Genomic DNA, 21,912 nt, shown 5'->3' on the forward strand with positions numbered 1-21,912 from the left:
GCAAATTTTTACCTTCTCTTTTAGATGTTCATCACGAACTAAAACAACTTGCTCAACACCAAATCCAGTAAAATGCTAACAGCCAACCCCATTGCTTCCAAATATGGTTTTGATAGCATTATCATTTGTATCAGTTTCAATCAACATAGGTAGATCTCCATTGATTCGACTAGTTTCTGGCTTCAAAGCATCAAAAAACAAGGGGAAAAAGTGGCAAAGAAGGTTGACAACACTTTGAGCCAGATTCAGAACTCCAGTATGAGTGCGAAAATTCTCACTTAATTGAAAAACCTTGGAGATAAATTGCATCCCTAGCTCATGGCTGAAACTTACATTCTCATTGGATCAACAAAATACATGTTGAAAAATTGAATAACTGAACAATAATAAACAAAATTTATATATTAAATCCAAAAGTAAACAAACTACTTAACAAATTTAAAAAACCAAAAATCGTCTCTACCCTGTGTAAATTTGTGCACAGTTTAATGTTTAACACTTTTTACATCAAAAAACTAAAACAAAAATACTTCACAAATCAAAGTAACTAGTCGACTACCACCGACACACACCCCCAAACCATGGGGGTTCTTGGGGTCGATGAATTAAATGGGGAAGGCTTGGCTTCAATTGGGGTCGCCCCATTCCCTAAATCTAACCGACGACCACCGAAACCCAACCATGAACAGTCAAAATCGGAAACCACATTTTCAAAACTTGACATTATTCCTTAAGCCCACGCAAGAGGACATAAACCAGATAAACACTTGCTCTGGATTTAACCATCATATTAGATTAATAAAACTTAGATTAGAAACCCGGATTAGATTAGAAAAACTTACAGAAATTGGATTGGATTGATTCTAGGGGTCGTGATGGTGGTTGATACGCAGAGATTTTAGAGAAATAAGAGAGAAATATAATTAGGTTTAGATAGAAACACGATTGTTGGTGGTGTGTGTTGTTATCGTGGTTGTTGGTAGCGGACACGGTGGTGGATAGACGTTCCGACGACAACAACCCCATTGATCGAGCATACTTGGAGACTTCGGTCCTCCTTTCTCTCTACATTAGCGACACACATTGGTGTGTGAAGATGATGAAGACGATATGAACGATTGCTTGTGGTTAATGGGATTTTATTGTAAGGGGGTGTTTGGATAGGAAAAAAGTGGCTGCTTATTGATTATTGCTTATTCTCACCACAATAAACTGAGTTGAAGTGTTTGGATAGGAAGCTTAAAAAATCAGCTTATTGTGGTAGGAATAAGCTCAATAAGGTGATTTTAATAAGCAATTGGGGGAATGCTTATTGCTTATTGCTTATTGTGGTAGGAATAAGCTAAATAAGCTAACCCAAACACTTTTTAAAAAACTGCTTATTCCCACCGCAATAAGCTAACAAGCTGTAACATACACGTTCAGTTATCGTGTTATGTAATTTTAAAAGTGAAAAATTTAATGAAATATTATATGAATTTGAGAGTTGAGTTCTAACAGATAGTTTTTACTAGAAATGAAGTAAAACTATGTTTAGAATCACTCGGAAAATATTGGAAGTCTTATGAGATTCCAATCTAATATTAAAATTTAACGAAAATATAAAATTTGTAATAAGTAAAATTTTATTATTCAAATGTGTATAGAATCCCGTTAGAAACATTTAGGCGAAAGCCTCATCGAAATCCGAGTTATAACGAGGAAGTTATGACCAATCGAAGTTTCGCGACAGAACCGGCACGACGCCGTATAGCGTAAAAAGTAAGTTTTCGATAAACTACTTTTTAGCCTTAGTAATCTAAATGAAAGTCGTAGTATTCGTTAAACTGAGAACTTTCATAAAAAGAACGTCTAAATCTGACTTCGTATGAGGAAGTTATGATTTTTCTAAGTTTCGGTATAGCAGTAGACAGCTAAAAACTCGAAATAAAGATCGAGTGATTTTTAGCCTACACAACCTAAACGAGAATCGAATATCTCGTTAATATTAGTACAACGGTAAAAAGACAGACGAAAACGGACGTCGGATGAAGAAGTTATGAAATTTTAACGGACTTTTCCTGTCTCGACCCGTTAAAAATATAATATTGATACAATATTAAAAATAAAGTCAAAATTAAGCGACGGAGTCTAAATGAAAGATGTAGAGCATAATCTCACCTACGCGTGGATATAAAGAACGTCAAAAATGGAGCTCGTATGCGAAAGATATGGATTTTTGAAGTTCTGAGCACAAACTTCGAGAATTTGACTGCATTCACGACGTGAACTCAGTGAACGAAGCGTTTCGAGCCTAGAAGACACACGGCAAGCCTAGGGGATGACCAGGATCAAAGTCACAACGTTAACATACATGGTTCACAACGTGAGAGTCGATTTTTCAGCCTATAAATAGAAATCGAGCCCTCCGGGTTTATGTTACAAATTTTCACTCTCATTCACTCTCTAGTCTCTCTCAAGCCCCTCTAACACCCTCCGAAGTCCCAGTATCATCCCCGAAACCCGAAGCAAGTCCCGACGCTCCGAAGTTCCCGAGAAAATTATATTTTCAAGTCGAAACTCTGCCCGTGTAAGGCCGGTTTTCAACTAAAATCCCTGGTTTCATCGCAGAAAGTCATATTTAGAGCCGAAGTGCTGCCCAAAATATCATTTATTCCTTCGGTTATTTCACGGTGAGTTCAATATATAGGAACAATTGTATGTTATGTGTTATATGTGCTATGTGCTTTTCCGTGTTATCATCTTGTGTTATTATTTCCGCTATTTTGATAGCAAAGTTGTACATTTGGCCATGTGATCAGTGAAAGGACTTAGATTCACAGTGGTATTGGTATGTAGCCTCTGGCCATGTAGAGCATGTCTCGTAAGAGAATGACTTCTATTCTATGGCATTGGCAGAAGGTTAGACAGGGCTAAAAGCCTGAAATCTACCAAAATGTTTAATCAGAAAGTGTATGTCTTCTGTGCCATTTGGGCCGAAGTGTTATTGATGTATATCAAGTATTGAAATTGTTATGTCTTATTGATTGATATGGAAAGCTTGTCGTATTATTCACTTATGCCTTTGTTGTTCCTTGTTCCCTTTGCTTCTGCCATATTGAAGTATATATATGGCATAACGCTATATTGTATCTATTATTGAACTCACTAAGCGTCACCGCTTACCCCTCTCAATGTTTAACAATTGTAGGAGATAAGTAAACAGTATAGTCGTATACTGTTGGAAGGTTTAGAATAGTTATAATATTACTTTTGTATTTAGGGATCATATATGTATAAAAGTATAGTATCCTGGGTAGTTGTGTAATATATAACACTTTGTAATAGTCGGTTTGTATCCAGTAGTTTGTAATCACTTTATCAATGTAAAATATTGTTTTTATGAATATGCATGTAGCATGTTTTGGAGTAACAATTGTCAAGTAGGAAAGTTTGGGTCTTTCAAAAATACGAAAGTTAGGGTCTTTCAATCATGGTATCAGAGCACTAGTTTAAGCGAACTAAATATCACGAATTGATATTTAGACTTAAACTGTCTAACGTTCAATATATGAACATATTCATTTGTAAGTATATGGATACAAACCATAGGAAAGATTTAAGTGGGGTATTGGGTTGTGGTAAACCCTAGTATTTTAAAATATTAAGTTACTTCAAAAATTTTAGAGAATTAGTCTAAGTGAACTAGGAATTTGTAGGATTTCTAGACTTAAACTTAGAACGCTAAGCGATGATTGTGAGATGAGTGTCTAATATATTTTAGGTAGTACACCTGAATTGACACAAGCACTAGCTTACTTTAGGATTAGATGCCTAAATTGCTTTTATGTGCTAAATGATTTATGTTATAGCATTATATGCCTTATATGCTATTATTTGATTGGATCTATGGTCTGTTGTCGACCGGATCTAGAAATTTTATGTGCTCAGGATTCTAAACGTTTAATTACGATATTAGAACTGGCATGTAACTTTTCAGAGTAATAAGGAGGAATACACGTCAAAACCTTCCTCTATCTATATTCTCGTTCCGATATGATGAACGCCTGCTTTTGTGAACATAACGTCATGGTGAAGACTCATAGTGAACTGAGTAAATGGAGGAAACGAGAAGGCTTACGATAGTGAATGATACCTATCGGAAGATATCGTAAGAATGGTATCTTGCCTTTAGAATGCGTCTAATAAAATAACAGTACGTATAGAGGAGTACGGTACATCCGAATGTACACATTTGAATGGCGGGATGATAGAACGGTTGGTGTAATTTCTGAAGTTGTCTTATTGTCTGGCGTTTCCATCACCCACCGAGTTGAAGCACAATTATGTTGAAGATATGCATGGAATAAGTCCTAGTAGAGTCTAGGGAAATTTTAAGATTATTTGGACACATTCGTATGTGTTAAATCGTTTTGTGATTTTAGGAGATAAGAACTTGGGGACTGCGAGACAATAATTGGGACGAGTATGAGTAGGTGTGAATGGTAGTAGAGGCCTATACTACCGGAAGCACAGGACTCACACTTGGATCAGGGAAAGTCACAAAGTGACCAAGAAGCAAGAAAATTGATTCCGTTTTTGTTCGAGTATGTCATTACCTTCGTTTCGGTGATGACTAAGAAGATTATTTTCGTTCAGACCTTATTGGTCATAAAGAATCAAGTCCTATTTATATAAATCTGTGAAGTGAGTTGATTGGTTTAGAGAACCATGTCGTGTGTAATGACGAAATTCCAGTCAGAAGATTGAAGAAGGAGATCGTGAACGAAAGAACGATTGATCTACGTAATAAAGAAGTAGAGTTAGTGTTTATTAAGTGGAAATATCATCGAGGCCCAAATTATACTTGGGAAAATAAGAATGAGATAAGAACGAAATATCCCCATTTTTTTAAAATCGTTTTGATTTCGGGGACGAAATCCTCAAAAGGAGGAGTTATTTGTAACATACACGTTCAGTTATCGTGTTATGCAATTTTAAAAGTGAAAAATATAATGAAATATTATATGAATTTGAGCGTTGAGTTCTAACAGATAGTTTTTACTAGAAATGAAGTAAAACTATGTTTAGAATCACTCGAAAAATATTGGAAGTCTTATGAGATTCCAATCTAATATTGAAATTTAACGAAAATATAAAATTTGAAATAAGTAAAATTTTATTATTGAAATTTGTAGAGAATCCCGTTAGAAACATTTAGGCGAAAACCTCATCGAAATCCGAGTTATAACGAGGAAGTTATGACCAATCGCAGTTTCGCGACAGAACCGGCACGACGCCATATAGCGTAAAAAGTGAGTTTTTGATAAACTACTTTTAGGCTTAGTAATCTAAATGAAAGTCGTGGTATTCGTTAAAACGAGAACTTTCATAAAAAGAACGTCTAAATCTGACTTCGTATGAGGAGTTATGATTTTTCTAAGTTTCGGTATAGCAGTAGACCGCTAAAAACTCGAAATAAAGATCGAGTATTTTTAGCCGACACAACCTAAACGAGAATCGAAGGTCTCGTTAATAGTAGTACAACGGTAAAAAGACAGACGAAAACGGACGTCGGATGAAGAAGTTATGAAATTTTAAAGGACTTTTCCTGTCTCGGCCCGTTAAAAATATAATATTAAAATAATATTAAAAATAAATTCAAAAACCAAAATAAGTGATTTTAGCCTACGAATTCGCCAATTATGAGTTGGGTGCTTTAACCATTCAGCCATGGATGCTTTGCTTGTTGTAGCCCTATTTTGAGGCTTGGTAAGCGTAAGCTATTGTTGTAGGCTCGAGAAGGGTAGGAACCCTAGTAGCAGAATTGAATCAACGGGCTGACTTACATGTTAGCCGACGAAGTCTAAATGAAAGATGTAGAGCATAATCTCACCTACGCGTGGATATAAAGAACGTAAAAAACGGAGCTCGTATGCGAAAAATATGAATTTTTGAAGTTCGGAGCACAAACTTCGAGAATTTGACTGCATTCACGACGTGAACACAGTGTTCACGACGTGAACTCAGTGAACGAAGCGTTTCGAGCCTAAAAGACACACGACAAGCCTAGGGGATGACCAGGATCACAGTCAGGACGTTAACATACATGGTTCACGACGTGAGAGTCGATTTTTCAGCCTATAAATAGAAATCGAGCCCTCCGGGTTTATGTTACAAATTCTCACTCTCATTCACTCTCTAGTCTCTCTCAAGCCCCTCTAACACCCTCCGAAGTCCCGGTATCATCCCCGACACCCGAAGCAAGTCCCGACGCTCCGAAGTTCCCGAGAAAATTATATTTTCAAGTCGAAACTCTGCTCGTGTAAGGCCGGTTTTCAACTAATATCCTTGGTTTCATCGCAGAAAGTCATATTTAGAGCCGAAGTGCTGCCCAAAATATCATTTATTCCTTCGGTTATTTCACGGTGAGTTCAATATATAGGAACAATTGTATGTTATGTGTTATAGTTGTATACCACGTAAGGTTCGGTATACTAGTTCGCTATAAGAAAGGGCTCTGATACCAATCTGTCACACCCCAAAACCAGAATGGCGGAAACGTTCTGGGGTGGAGGACGTCATGTGTAGCATCACAACCAATGAATAATAGCAATCATAGCAACACAACCATTACAGTGAATACTTAAATGAAAATGATTACATCAGTTTGGAACTTTGTTTGAAACTTGTTTGAATTACATCAAATAGTTTGTAAAATATAAACATGCATAAAATTCTTATTGCTCCAGTTTCTCGAAAATCCAGCAAGTACCTGTCTACTGATTTCCTGAGAATACAAGCAGTTTTAAAATATCAGCATAAAGCTGGTGAGTTCATAAGCGGTATTTTGTAATGAAAACTTGTTGATGAGCTCGTAAAGGGGTTCGTATAGTTTCAAGAAAATCCGATATTTTCTTTAGTGAAAATGTAGTGTTTTCAATTTTGTATAAAACCATGAATAACTGTATGTTTCCAAGAAAATTCGATATTTTCTTTAGTGAGAATGTAGTGTTTTCAAATCCTGTATAAAACCATGAATGTTCATTACTAAAAACTATAGTGAAATGCGAAAATAATACTTCATGTGACTAGCTATGCTAATCATGATGTATAAGTATTTCGTGCGTGAAACCATTGTATGAGCGATGCTGTTTGAGAACTCTGGGAATTCTCCAGTTGTAGTGTGTATTAGTTCTATTTAGTAAAATAAAACCATTGAAGAATGACCGTTTGTAAACCAAGAGTGATTTATACATATTGTGAGTCGTATAACCATACTTGATATGACTAGAGACCTTTCCAACGTTCTTCAGGCGTCGAGTTAAATGACATTTGTACACCCCAGGCGTGCCCGCCTAACTGTAGCTATCAGTTCAGGTGCGGGATTGTCAGTCCCGAATAGATCTATTCACAAATCTCACGCTCTCCCTCTAGGAGACTCTGGTTATACTATGATAGGATTTATCCCTGTACACCTAAGGGTACAGTATTGAAGTAGCGCCTCACAGTATCGTACAATCTAGTTTACATGTAGTGTAGTAGCGTTCTACCATAGTGAAAATCCGTATGTATACCGTATGTAGTGATAATTACAGTTATGAATACCATGATAAAGTAGTGATGTAAACTGTAAACTATTTCTGTCTTAGTGCATATGCTTAGTAGTGAAAGTTTTTGTACTTGTTATGTTTAGAAAATCCCAAACTATACCGATTATAGTTTGTATGTATAACGTAGTGAATAGCGAGTCCTGAAAACTATGCAATTTTAGTGAAAACGTCCCTTATGCTCAACACAGTACAAAAGGGTTAAAGTATGAGAATTGCATGAGTTTTATATTGTTGAAAGCATTTATGTTTAGCTTGTATTCCCCCCTGAAAACATTAAAAACATGGAAAATGTAGGGGTATGAACTCACCTGCAGTGAGTGGTTCTGACGTGTGGTTGGAAGAGGAGTGCAGAGTGTCAGGTGTAACCTTGAGCACGCAATGATCCTAATAGACACATATAGACATGTATGTGTATGAATTTAGTGTATAGACGACTAAATAAGAAGGGTAACACCCTTATTGGCTAGGAAACTCCAAGATTTATGGGATACAATCACATATGATTGCATAACTAAGGTATATGGCCACCCTATAGAGTTTACGGTCAAAGAGGTATGACCATTGGAGTTCACGGTCCAAGTGTTCAAGGTCTTAGTGTTTATGGTCCAATGACCTTACGGTCATGGGTTTACGGTTCCATGAGTTCACGGTCTAATGACCTTACGGTCATGGGTTTACGTTCATTAAAGGGTGTACGGTCTAAGGAGATTCAACCGTAAACTCATCAATCTTGCACAAATGATGGTTTTCAAGGGCTTCATTCAAAGGAATCGGATTCTAGGGACCATGCTTAGCCTTAGGAAGGGTAAAGGCTATAAAAACACCCTTTATAAGTGTTTACGGTCTATGAAGATTCATAGGACCGTAAACTCTTTTGTTCAAGCAAAAAGTGATGATCTCAAGTCCAAAATGAAGGATTTTAACTCGATTCATGAAGGGGAAGATGATATTTACGGTTTTTGAAGGCAAAGAAGGTGTTTTCGGTCCAAAACACCACCGTGTTCTTGAGGATCTCCTTGAGCAAACTCGAAAATTGTAGAGATAGAGAGTAGAGAGAGAAAGTCTTTGGAGTGTTTAAAGTGTGAAATGAGGGCTACATACCCTATATATAGGGTAGAGTTCTCGGTCAAAAATGGGAGTCCACCTGACCGTAAACGGGTTTACGGCCTATACGAGTTTACGATTACCCTGACCGTAAACTCAAGGCCTCGACCGTAAACTCCTTTTTGGGGAGGTTTACGGTTGCTAGGTAGTTTAGAACTTAAACTGACACTTCCAAATACTAATTCCTTTGATTCACTAGAGTTAGAATACTCAAAACAGGTTCCAAACAGTGATAACTGGAAGCAAAATGAGTCTAACACTGATAAATTTGAATGTTTACACAAGCTAGAAATTTCGGGTTGTCACATCATCCCCCCCGTTAGAGGGAATTTCGTTCCGAAATTCGAACATAGAATACAAATCATGAATTAGGAAAGAGATGTGGATACTTCTGTTTCATCTGATCTTCGCGCTCCCAAGTGAATTCAGGTCCACGCTTGGCATTCCAGCGAACCTTCACTATCGGGATGCGACTTTGTTTCGTTCGTTTGATTTCTCCATCCATGATTTCGACCGGTTCTTCCACAAAGTTTAGGTTCTTGTTGATCTCAATCTCATCAAGAGTGACCACAAGGGTTTCGTCGGATAAGCATTTCTTAAGATTCGAAACGTGGAAGACAGTATGAATGTTACTAAGTTCTTGAGGTAAACGAAGTTTGTAGGCTACAGGACCGATCCTAGCGAGGATCTTGAAAGGTCCTATGTACCTTGGATTTAACTTTCCACGCTTTCCAAAGCGTATCATGCCTTTCCAGGGTGAGACCTTTAACAGAACACGGTCTCCAACCTGGAACTCCAAGGGTTTTCGTCGTTTATCGGCGTAGCTCTTTTGTCTATCCCGTGAGGCCTTCAGTAGTTCTCGGATTTGTATGATCTTTTCTGTGGTTTCGCGGATGATTTCTGGACCAGTGAGAGTGCTGTCAGGGACTTGCCTCTTGGCTAGCTGTGTGTCGCCCACCTCAGCCCAGCACAGAGGGGATCTGCACTTTGCGGCCATAGAGGGCTTCGAAAGGCGTAGACTTAATGCTGGTATGGTAACTGTTGTTGTAGGAAAACTCAACCAAGGTCAAATGGGTGTCCCACGACTTACCGAAGGCAACGACACATGCTCTCAACATGTCTTCCAAGGTTTGGATGGTTCTCTCACTCTGCCCATCTGTCTGAGGATGGTAAACTGTGCTCATATCCAGCTTAGTTCCAAGAGCTTTCTATAGGGACTGCCAGAACCTCGAAGTGAACCTGCTATCTCGATCGGAGATAATGGACACAGGCACACCATGCAGTCGGACTATCTCTTGGATGTAGATTCGTGTGAGTCTCTCCATTTTGAAGTTTTCCTTGATTGGCAAGAAGTTGGCGGATTTAGTCAATCGGTCGACAATTACCCAGATGGCGTCGTACCCACTCGGAGATCTGGGTAATTTAGTGATGAAATCCATGGTAATCCTTTCCCACTTCCACTCAGGTATATCCGGATGGTAGAGTAGACCTGAGGGCTTCTGATATTCGACCTTCACCTTGGCGCAAGTCAGGCACTTGCCCACAAAGGTAGCGATCTCTGCCTTCATGTTTGGCCACCAATATAGTTTCTTGAGATCAATGTACATCTTGTCCGAACCTGGATGAATGGAGTATCTGGTCTTGTGAGCTTCGTTCATGACAACCTCTCTGTAACCACCGAACTTTGGGGTCCAGATCCGGTCCATGAAATAATAGACTCCGTCTCCCTTGATCTCTAGGTTCTTTTCCATTCCTCTCAAGGCTTCACCAGGCATGTTCTCTGGTTTTAAGGCTTCCGGCTGAGCCTCCTTGATTTGCGCGGATAAATAGGAATGGATAGTCATGGTCAGTGCCTTCACTCTACGACCTGAGCACTCCTTCCGGCTGAGGGCATCTACCACCACATTGGCCTTGCCGGGATGGTAGCGTATTTCTCACTCGTAATCGCTGAGTAGCTCAACCCATCGTCGTTGTCTCATGTTCAACTCCTTCTGGTCGAAAATATGCTGCAGACTTTTATGGTCAGTGAAGATAGTGCACTTGGTTCCGTAGAGATAATGTCTCCATATCTTCAATGCGAAGACCACTGCTCCCAATTCCAGGTTGTGCGTTGTGTAGTTGACTTCGTGTGCTTTCAGCTGTCTTGAGGCATAAGCAATGACTTTTCCCCGCTGCATGAGCACACAGCCTAGGCCCTGAATGGATGCATCACAGTAGACAACGAAGTCTTCCGTCCCTTCGGGTAGGGACAAGATAGGTGCGCTGCATAAGGCCTGCTTCAATGTTTGAAATGCAGTGTCTTTCTTTTCACTCCAACAGAAAGGTACGCCTTTCTGAGTCAGAGTGGTTAAGGGTTTGGCAATTCTAGAGAAATTCTGGATAAATCTGCGATAATAGCCAGCGAGACCCAAGAATTGACGGATTTCTGTGGGCGTCTTCGGTGCTGACCAGTTCTCTATCGCTTTGATTTTGGAGGGGTCCACGTGTATGCCTTCCTCGCTTACCACGTGACCTAGGAAGGTTACTTTTCGAATCCAGAATTCGCACTTGGAGAATTTCGCGTATAGCTTCTCCGTCCTTAGAGTTTCCAACACCGATCTCAAGTGTTGTCGATGATCTTCCTCACTTCTGGAATAGACAAGTATATCGTCGATGAACACGATTACGAACTTGTCCAGGAAAGAACGGCACACCCGATTCATCAGGTCCATGAATACCGCCGGTGCGTTGGTTAGACCGAAGGGCATTACTACAAATTCGTAGTGACCATACCGAGTCCGAAATGCTGTCTTAGGAACCTCACTCTCATGGACTCGCAGCTGATGGTACCCTGATCTTAGGTCTATTTTGGAGAAGTAGCTGGCTCCTTGAAGTTGGTCGAAGAGATCATCGATTCGAGGAAGAGGGTAACGGTTTCTGACAGTGAGCTTGTTCAGTTCTCGATAATCAATGCACATCCGAAAGGATCCATCCTTCTTTTTCACGAACAAGATCGGGGCTCCCCAGGGTGAGGAACTCAGTCTGATGAATCCTTTGCTGAGCAGCTCATTGAGCTGACTGGATAATTCCTGCATTTCTGCTGGCGCTAAGCGGTATGGGGATTTAGCTACGGGGGTAGCTCCAGGGATTAAGTTGATGCGAAACTCGACGTGGCGCTCGGGAGGAATTCCCGGAAGCTCTTCGGGAAAGACATCAGGAAAGTTGCAGACTTCGGGGATGCTCTCGAGGTCTTTAACTTCCTGCTTCTCGTTAATGACATGGGCTAGGAATGCATGGCACTCCTTTCGCAAAAGTTTCTGGGCTTTGATACACGAAACGATACGGAGGTTTGAACTGAGTTTATCGCCGTAAATCATGAGGGTTTCACCAGAGGAAAGATTGAGACGGATAGCTTTTCCGTAACAAAGGATATCAACACGGTTGGGGCTCAACCAATCCATGCCGATGATGACATTGAAGTTTTTTATGGAAACTGGCAGGAGATCGATCGGAAAAGAGTGATTGTTTAGGGTAAGGGTACAGCCTACGAATATGTCGTTAGTGCTCTCTTTCTCGCCGTTAGCCATCTCGACGGTAAATGTTTCGGTTAGCAGTTGGGGTTTATGTTTGAGAAGATGTTTAAATGCATGGCTAACAAAACTTCTCTTCGCACCAGAATCGAAAAGAAGGCATGCATAAGAGTTGTTGAGGAGGAACGTACCCGTAACAACGGTAGGATCAGCAACCGCTTCCTCCTGGCCCATCGCCAGAACTCTTCCTGTATTGCCACCAGTTGTTGCCTTGGAGCAGTTTCTCCTGAAGTCCCCAACTTCTCCACATCCATAGCAAGCTTGACCAGCGCCTGGTTGGTGGGTTGGGTTGGTACCTTACAGTATTGAGCTGTGTGTCCCTTCTTTCCATAGCTGTTGCAACTCAACTCACGGCAGGGTCCGTGATGATAGAAGTTACACTTGTTGCACAGAGGTAGTTTCCCAGCATAAACACCGGTAGGAGCTTGGGTGGTTGGGACAGTAGCTGGAGCAGCAGCAGGAGCAGTACAGCATGAACTGCCACTGTTTGTTGTTTCTTGGAGGGCTCCTGCGTAGACTGACCCTTCCGCTTGTTCCATGATTTCTTCTTCTTCCCACCACTTTCCTTTTGTGGCTCGGAGACAGCTGCCACCTCGTCCAGATCGATTCCATGATCGATCAGAGTCTGTGCCAGATCCTTGGCGCTTTCAAATGTAGTTGGTCTAGCAGCCAAGACATTCCCTCTGGTTGGTTGCGTCAGTCCCCAAATGTACCTCTCGATTTTCTTGCTTTCCGGGGTGACCATTCCCGGACAGAGGAGAGCCAGATCACAGAATCTAGCGGTGTAGGCAGCGATGTCAGAACCCTTCATCTTCAAATTCCAGAGTTCGTGCTCCAACTTTTGCACTTCGCCCCACGGGCAGTATTCTGCAAGCATGAGTTCCTTCAGTCTTTCCCAACCCATGGCATTAGCCACTGGCAGAGTTAGGGTTTTGAATCAACCATTCCACCAGGTCAAAGCTCTGTCGGTGAAAGTGCAGGCGGCGAAATTCACCTTGTTTTCTTCGGAACAGGCGCAAATTTCGAAGATGGATTCGATCTTCTCGAACCATCGAGTCAGAGCGATGACACCTCTATTTCCATCGAAGGACTTGGGTTTTGCAGTCATGAAGTCCTTGTAGGAACACTCCTTTTGATGTCCCTGACTTCCGTCTTGTCTTTGTAACTGTTGCCTGAAACATGACGGGGTCGAACTGAGGAGGTGGTGGTGGTGGCGGAGTGTTGTTCCTTCTGGTGGGTCTTGGTCGTGGAGGCATCTTTCTCTAGAACAATCAGGAAGAAGAGGATGGTAAGTCCTCAAGATATATGAAACAAGATATATCTCATCCTGATAACAAAAGTGTTCTACCAAGCGATAAGCACAGAAAGGTTACTAATGCAAGTAAGTTATCGCTTAAGAAAGAAGAGGTAGCAACACTTGGAATGAATCTGTATACTGAGTTTGGCTCTAGCTAAAATACTCCTATAGTATTTTATGTGGGATGATTTTGGTAAGTTTAAGGCCTGTTGTAACACCATAGTCACTCCCAAGCACATGTTGGTCATGTCTCGAATGAATATAGTTGATCAGGCTATATTGACCCTAGACATGATTACATAACTGCCCAGGTTTAACCGCAGTGCCCCAACATCCAAATACTTTTTGTTTTGTTCTACTAATGACACGAATTCTGTTATGTATGCATGTTCGTATATTTTTTATAAAAATACTTATATTTTTGAAAGTATACTTTTAGTGTAGAGCACTTAGGCCCCTTAGTGTTTATAGTTGTATACCACGTAAGGTTCGGTATACTAGTTCGCTATAAACAAGGGCTCTGATACCAATCTGTCACACCCCAAAGCCAGAATGGCGGAAACGTTCTGGGGTGGAGGACGTCATGTGTAGCATCACAACCAATGAATAATAGCAATCATAGCAACACAGCCATTACAGTGAATACTTAAATGAAAATGATTACATCAGTTTGGAACTTTGTCTGAAACTTGTTTGAATTACATCAAATAGTTTGTAAAATATAAACATGCATAAAACTCTTATTGCTCCAGCTTCTCGAAAATCCAGCAAGTACCTGTCTACTGATTTCCTGAGAATACAAGCAGTTTTAAAATATCAGCATAAAGCTGGTGAGTTCATAAGCGGTATTTTGTAATGAAAACTTGTTGATAAGCTCGTAAAGGGGTTCGTATAGTTTCAAGAAAATCCGATATTTTCTTTAGTGAAAATGTAGTGTTTTCAATTCTGTATAAAACCATGAATAACTGTATGTTTCCAAGAAAATCCGATATTTTCTTTAGTGAGAATGTAGTGTTTTCAAATCCTGTATAAAACCATGAATGTTCATTACTAAAAATTATAGTGAAATGCAAAAATAATACTTCATGTGACTAGCTATGCTAATCATGATGTATAAGTATTTCGTGCGTGAAACCATTGTATGAGCGATGCTGTTTGAGAACTCTGGGAATTCTCCAGTTGTAGTGTGTATTAGTTCTATTTAGTAAAATAAAACCATTGAAGAATGACCGTTTGTAAACCAAGAGTGATTTATACATATTGTGAGTCGTATAACCATACTTGATATGACTAGAGACCTTTCCAACGTTCTTCAGGCGTCGAGTTAAATGACATTTGTACACCCCAGGCGTGCCCGCCTAACTGTAGCTAGCAGTTCAGGTGCGGGATTGTCAGTCCCGAATAGATCTATTCACAAATCTCACGCTCTCCCTCTAGGAGACTCTGGTTATACTATGATAGGATTTGTCCCTGTACACCTAAGGGTACAATATTGAAGTAGCGCCTCACAGTATCGTACAATCTAGTTTACATGTAGTGTAGTAGCGTTCTACCATAGTGAAAATCCGTATGTATACCGTATGTAGTGATAATTACAGTTATGAATACCATGATAAAGTAGTGATGTAAACTGTAAACTATTTCTGTCTTAGTGCATATGCTTAGTAGTGAAAGTTTCTGTACTTGTTATGTTTAGAAAATCCCAAACTATACCGATTATAGTTTGTATGTATAACGTAGTGAATAGCGAGTCCTGAAAACTATGCAATTTTAGTGAAAACGTCCCTTATGCTCAACACAGTACAAAAGGGTTAAAGTATGAGAATTGCATGAGTTTTATATTGTTGAAAGCATTTATGTTTAGCTTGTATTCCCCCCTGAAAACATTAAAAACATGGAAAATGTAGGGGTATGAACTCACCTGCAGTGAGTGGTTCTGACGTGTGGTTGGAAGAGGAGTGCAGAGTGTCAGGTGTAACCTTGAGCACGCAATGATCCTAATAGACACATATAGACATGTATGTGTATGAATTTAGTGTATAGACGACTAAATAAGAAGGGTAACACCCTTATTGGCTAGGAAACTCCAAGATTTATGGGATACAATCACATATGATTGCATAACTAGGGTATATGGCCACCCTATAGAGTTTACGGTCAAAGAGGTATGACCATTGGAGTTCACGGTCCAAGTGTTCACGGTATTAGTGTTTACGGTCTTAGTGTTTACGGTCCAATGACCTTACGATCATGGGTTTACGGTTCCATGAGTTCACGGTCTAATGACCTTACGATCATGGGTTTACGGTCATTAAAGGGTGTACGGTCTAAGGAGATTCAACCGTAAACTCATCAATCTTGCACAAATGATGGTTTTCAAGGGCTTCATTCAAAGGAATCGGATTCTAGGGACCATGCTTAGCCTTAGGAAGGGTAAAGGCTATAAAAACACCCTTTATAAGTGTTTACGGTCTATGAAGATTCATAGGACCGTAAACTCTTTTGTTCAAGCAAAGAGTGATGATCTCAAGTCCAAAATGAAGGATTTTAACTCGATTCATGAAGGGGAAGATGATATTTACGGTTTTTGAAGGCAAAGAAGGTGTTTTCGGTCCAAAACACCATCGTGTTCTTGAGGATCTCCTTGAGCAAACTCGAAAATTGTAGAGATAGAGAGTAGAGAGAGAAAGTCTTTGGAGTGTTTAAAGTGTGAAATGAGGGCTACATACCCTATATATAGGGTAGAGTTCTCGGTCAAAAATGGGAGTCCACCTGACCGTAAACGGGTTTACGGCCTATACGAGTTTACGATTACCCTGACCGTAAACTCAAGGCCTCGACCGTAAACTCCTTTTTGGGGAGGTTTACGGTTGCTAGGTAGTTTAGAACTTAAACTGACACTTCCAAATACTAATTCCTTTGATTCACTAGAGTTAGAATACTCAAAACAGGTTCCAAACAGTGATAACTGGAAGCAAAATGAGTCTAACACTGATAAATTTGAATGTTTACACAAGCTAGAAATTTCGGGTTGTCACAGTATGTAGCCTCTGGCCATGTAGAGCATGTCTCGTAAGAGAATGACTTCTATTCTATGGCATTGGCAGAAGGTTAGACAGGGTTGAAAGCCTGAAATCTACCAAAATGTTTAATCAGAAAGTGTATGTCTTTTGTGCCATTTGGGCCGAAGTTTTATTGATGTATATCAAGTATTGAAATTGTTATGTCTTATTGATTGATATGGAAAGCTTGTCGAATGATTCACATATGCCTTTGTTGTTCCTTGTTCCCTTTGCTTCTGCCATATTGAAGTATATATATGGCATAACGTTATATTGTATCTATTATTGAACTCACTAAGCGTCACCGCTTACCCCTCTCAATGTTTAACAATTGCAGGAGATAAGTAAACAGTATAGTCATATACTGTTGAAAGGTTTAGAATAATTATAATATTACTTTTGTATTTAGGGATCATATATGTTTAAAAGTATAGTATCCTGGGTAGTTGTGTAATATATAACACTTTGTAATAGTCGGTTTGTATCCAGTAGTTTGTAATCACTTTATCAATGTAAAATATTGTTTTTATGAATATGCATGTAGCATGTTTTGGAGTAACAATTGTCAAGTATGAAAGTTTGGGTCTTTCAGAAATACGAAAGTTAGAGTCTTTCACAAACAATAAGCTAATAAGCTAAAAACATATTTATCCAAACACCCTTTAAATGTCCAACATGCAAGGGATTTCCATATATATTATGTTTTATTTTTGGTTTATAAAATTATTTATATACAAAGTTCCCAAATTACCCTTATATAATTAATTAATTATTAAATTTTTGTAATTAAAATGATTGGTCCATATTAATCCCTATATATATATATATATATATATATATATATATATATATATATATATATATATATGTTCCTTTAGAGCTTCGATACCTCTGCGCGCGCATAAATATATATATATATATATATATATATATATATATATATATATATATTTATGCGCGCGCAGAGGTATCGAAGCTCTAAAGGAACCTTTAAAGTTTAAACAAACAGATCAAAAAACCACTTCTTGATGCAACGGAAGATGTCAACTGATGAAAACAGTAATGAGCTCCACTTAGTGATGTTTCCTTTTCTGGCTTTTGGTCACATAAGTCCCTTTGTACAGCTTTCCAATAAGTTATCCTCTTATTCTGGTATCAGGATTTCCTTCTTGGCTGCTTCCGCCAATGTCCGGCGTATAGAAACCATGCTCAACCGCACCGCCGCCACTCAAATCATCGGTCTCAGAACTTTTGAAGCGTCGGATTTACTTTACATCTTCAAGAGCTTCCATGGCACTCCAAGCGTATTTGACCGTTTGATGAAATGCTTTAATGGATGCGATGCTGTACTCTAAGGACCTTACCTAGATTATATAACCAAACAGATCAACAAACCACTTCTTCTAATCGGTCCGGTGGTTCCCGAGCCACATTCCGGCGAACTGGACCAGACGTGGACCAACTGGTTGACCCACTTCCCGGCCAGATCCGTGATCTACTGCTCGTTCGGCAGCGAAACTTTTCTATCAGATGATCAGATTACAGAATTGGCTTTAGGGTTAGAACTCACCGGTCTTCCATTCTTCCTAGTGTTGAATTTTCCGGCGAATCTTGACAGCTCTGTAGAACTAAAAAGAACCCTACCTCGTGGGTTCATGGAGAGGGTGAAGGGTAAAGGGGTGGTGCACTCAGGGTGGGTGCAACAACGACATATTCTGGCTCATGAAAGTGTTGGGTGCTATGTCTGTCATGCTGGTTTCAGCTCTGTGATAGAAGCTCTGGTAAACGACTGTCAGTTGGTGATGCTGCCATTGAAGGGTGACCAGTTCATGAACTCTAAGTTAATGGAGCTGGATTGGAAGGTAGGAGTTGAGGTAAATAGGAGAGACGAAGATGGGTATTTTGGGAAAGAAGACGTGTTTGAAGCTGTGAAGAGTGTTATGATAGAGACTGAAAAAGAACCAGCGAAATCGATAAGGGAAAATCACAAGAAATGGAAGGGGTTTTTGCAGAATGATGAGATACATAATAAGTATATCATAGATTTGGTTAGGGATTTGAAGACACTTTAGTAATAGCACGACTGATGGTCTGAATGTAACCTCATGTATATCACTATATGCATCTACTTTAAAATTATGCTCTACGCTTTTAGATTATGTCAATAAATGCATAAAGGTTTCTAACATGAGATCAATCTTCCGTGCTTCCTAAGAGCATCTACTATGGTGAGTTTAATGGGAGAGTTGAATGAGGTGGCAAGTCTAATTGTCATTCAATGGATGAAACTCTACCATAATGAGATGCCACCTTGACATTCAATGGATTAGGAGTTCAATGGGAAAAATGAAAGTTTTCTAATCTTAAATACATATTATAAATTAGCTTTTGTAACTTTCTATTGAACTTTGTAGAGTTGAATGCATTGTAGGAAAAAATTGATTGAGTTGTATGGAATTTAGAAAAATGATGTGTCAATCCATTAAACTCTATGGAGTTCAATGCATTGTGGATGCCCTAAGATGTGTGTAGCCTTGAATTTCAAGTGTGCATGGTTTATCTTATATTTATTTACTTCTGGTCTACCCTTCTTGTAAAGAAGATTTGGTTGCTTGTTCTATTTATTTGATTAAGTTTAGATGATGCTACAAATAATTATCATCATGAAGAACAAACTACGATGGTATAAAAGATGATCTAGCTGGCGTTGATAATTAATCGAACTTTAGTGAGAATGAATTTAAGATCAACTGATAGTATCAATTGTTACGTGTGCATGTGTGAAGGCATGAAAGTCAAAAATGGGTAGGAACATCAATTTTATGTAAGCGGTTGAAGACATTTACTCTATATGTGTACTATGTGTGAACACATGAATATAGGGTGTTGAAGACTTTTACCCTATGTGTGTGAAGATGCAAGCTTTATTTTTTTAGAGCATTGTGTATCGGTCCAATGTTATATTACCAAAAATTGTCACATCATATAGCAACACAACAATAACTAGAAATGGGGGTGGTGTGCATGTGTTATAATATGTTATAACTTGGTAAGAGGTAGAGAGAAAACAAGAGAGTAAAAGATTGGATTGGTTGAATTCTCTGTTGCAGCTTGTTATCGTTACCACGAGATTTGACTTAACAATATTTGAGGGTGGTGTTTTTGATGTTATCACGGCGTTATGGGCATGCCACATCAATCCTAACGACGTTGTAGTGACCCATACCACTTGCTCTTATGCATGTAGTGTTTGTGGCTATAAATAGGCAATCTCCTTGCTTCATAATACAATACACCACATAGAAAATAGCCATGATTTAAAAATTGGACCGAACTCGCCGGATGTAGTTCTTAAATGAGAAAAAAACGATATACATGTAAACCAGGAAAACGGTTCGGTTGAACCGGTAAAACCGGGATTTAAAAAATATTTATTTTTTTATTTTTTATATAATTAAAATAAATAATAATGTAATTATGGTATCATTCGGTTTTTCCAGTTTTTGAGACCGATCCGACCAGTTAAACCATCGAACCAGTAAGACGGTCGGTTCGGCCTCCGGTCCGATTTTCAAAACTTTGGAAAATAGGGAGTGGTAGTTTTTTTTGTGCATAACCCTATTTTTGGAAACCAAATTGGTAATTTTGTGGTGATAATAAAAACATCTCTCTCTCTCTCTTTCTCTCGTGGATGTATGTCAAATTTGACTGAACCACGTTAAATATTATGCTCCGATTTTATTTTTTCGTTTGCAATCTTTTCAGTAGTTTTATTCCGTGTGTGTTAACGAAATTGTTTATCGTTTTGTCAGAAGTGTTTAACTTATTTTGTTGAATTCCATCATCAATTAAATGATTAATGCAACCAAACTCAAATATCAGGGACATCTTCTATGAAGTGCTACATGTTTTACATCATAAATTTAATATTTGTTGAAAAAAAATAAAAGGAAAGATCGGGCCAGAAAAAGACATGTTAAAAACCTAATCTAAAAAAACCTGATAGTGATTCATGTTTACTCTAACATCCCTCCTTCAAATGAATAATGAGATATTCAGTTTTACTTATTTGTCAAAACACACTCTATTAAGCTTCATGAACAAATCAACCTTGAATGACTCGATCTTAAGCTGGGCAAATAGATGTCAAGCCTCCATGTGGAACCACCCTTTTTTTTGGGGCAAACAAAGACACCTTTTGGACTTGTTCGAATCTCCATACCAAGGAAGTCTCATTTTCCCAAGGTTTATCATGTCAAGCTCATGCATAATTGAGTTCTTAACTCAACATGCATGTGCTCATAATTGTTGGTGAATCATATCATCTACATAATTGTATGACTTGATTCAACTATATATACCTTATGTTGATGTTAGACAAAGGGTTAATTGCTCCACATATGTATATAGCATGTAGGAGTTCAAGAATGTAAGATGTTGTTCATTTGCTTCCTCAAGAAAATGGGTTTCTTTGTTTCTACCCACAAGTCGCATATTCTTGATCATATAAACTATCAAAATATGGGAATCTTAACACCGTTTCTTTTTGCCTAAGTATGTCCAAACCATTAAAACTTAAATGGGCATACTTGTAGTGCAAAAGTCGCTCTTTATCTTCCATTCTTCCCTGAAGAAGTTGGAAGCAAGTTTCCTTCACTTAAATGATCTAGGTGACTGATTACATTTTTTTCCCTAAAAACAGGGATTACTTAGCAAAGTAAGAAACCAAAATCAAAGTCAGGCTTATTCAAACTAGCAGTGGTAAACTACTTCAACGCCAGTACAATGTGGTTTCATAGTCATTAGGATTTGCCCATTATAATTTATAGGGTTAATGTCTTTCAAGCGTAATAAACTTTATCAGGTGTACACATTTAATCACTTTTTTTTTTTTGTACACATATAATCATTAGGTTTAATGCGGCTCCTTGATTTTACTAAGTTGTTGGTTTGTAATGGTCATAATTATGTGTACCCAAAAAAAAGTTTAATGGTTAGATGCATAAGTTATCAGATTCGCTCAAGTAATGGCATCCCACGTACCCAATCAAAGCGAAATCGGTCCGGTACGTGATATATTGGTAAACCCCGAATTGGATCCAATCGATCCCAATCGCGATTCCAATCGATCCTAATAGCGTTCCTGGTGTAAAAAACGAGCGTACCTGAAGTCGATTGTGTTGCTTCCGATCGGATTTTAGGCGTCGACTCAGCTGACGTTTTCGGCGGGAGATAAGGCCACGTTTTATAGCGGCTGTTCGATTTCTCCAATTATATGTGTCGCTAGA

At 38.9% G+C, this 21,912-nt stretch overlaps 1 pseudogene; it reads left to right on the forward strand.

Annotated features, from left to right (window-relative positions):
• Positions 1 to 17,613: 17,613 nt before the first annotated feature.
• LOC145137506 (UDP-glycosyltransferase 79A2 pseudogene) lies at positions 17,614 to 18,734 on the forward strand (annotated as a pseudogene).
• Positions 18,735 to 21,912: the final 3,178 nt, after the last annotated feature.

The sequence above is a fragment of the Lactuca virosa genome, chromosome 9 (assembly GCF_052849685.1).
Source record: "Lactuca virosa cultivar CGN04683 chromosome 9, Lactuca_virosa_CGN04683_v6, whole genome shotgun sequence".
NCBI classification, from domain to species: domain Eukaryota; kingdom Viridiplantae; phylum Streptophyta; class Magnoliopsida; order Asterales; family Asteraceae; genus Lactuca; species Lactuca virosa.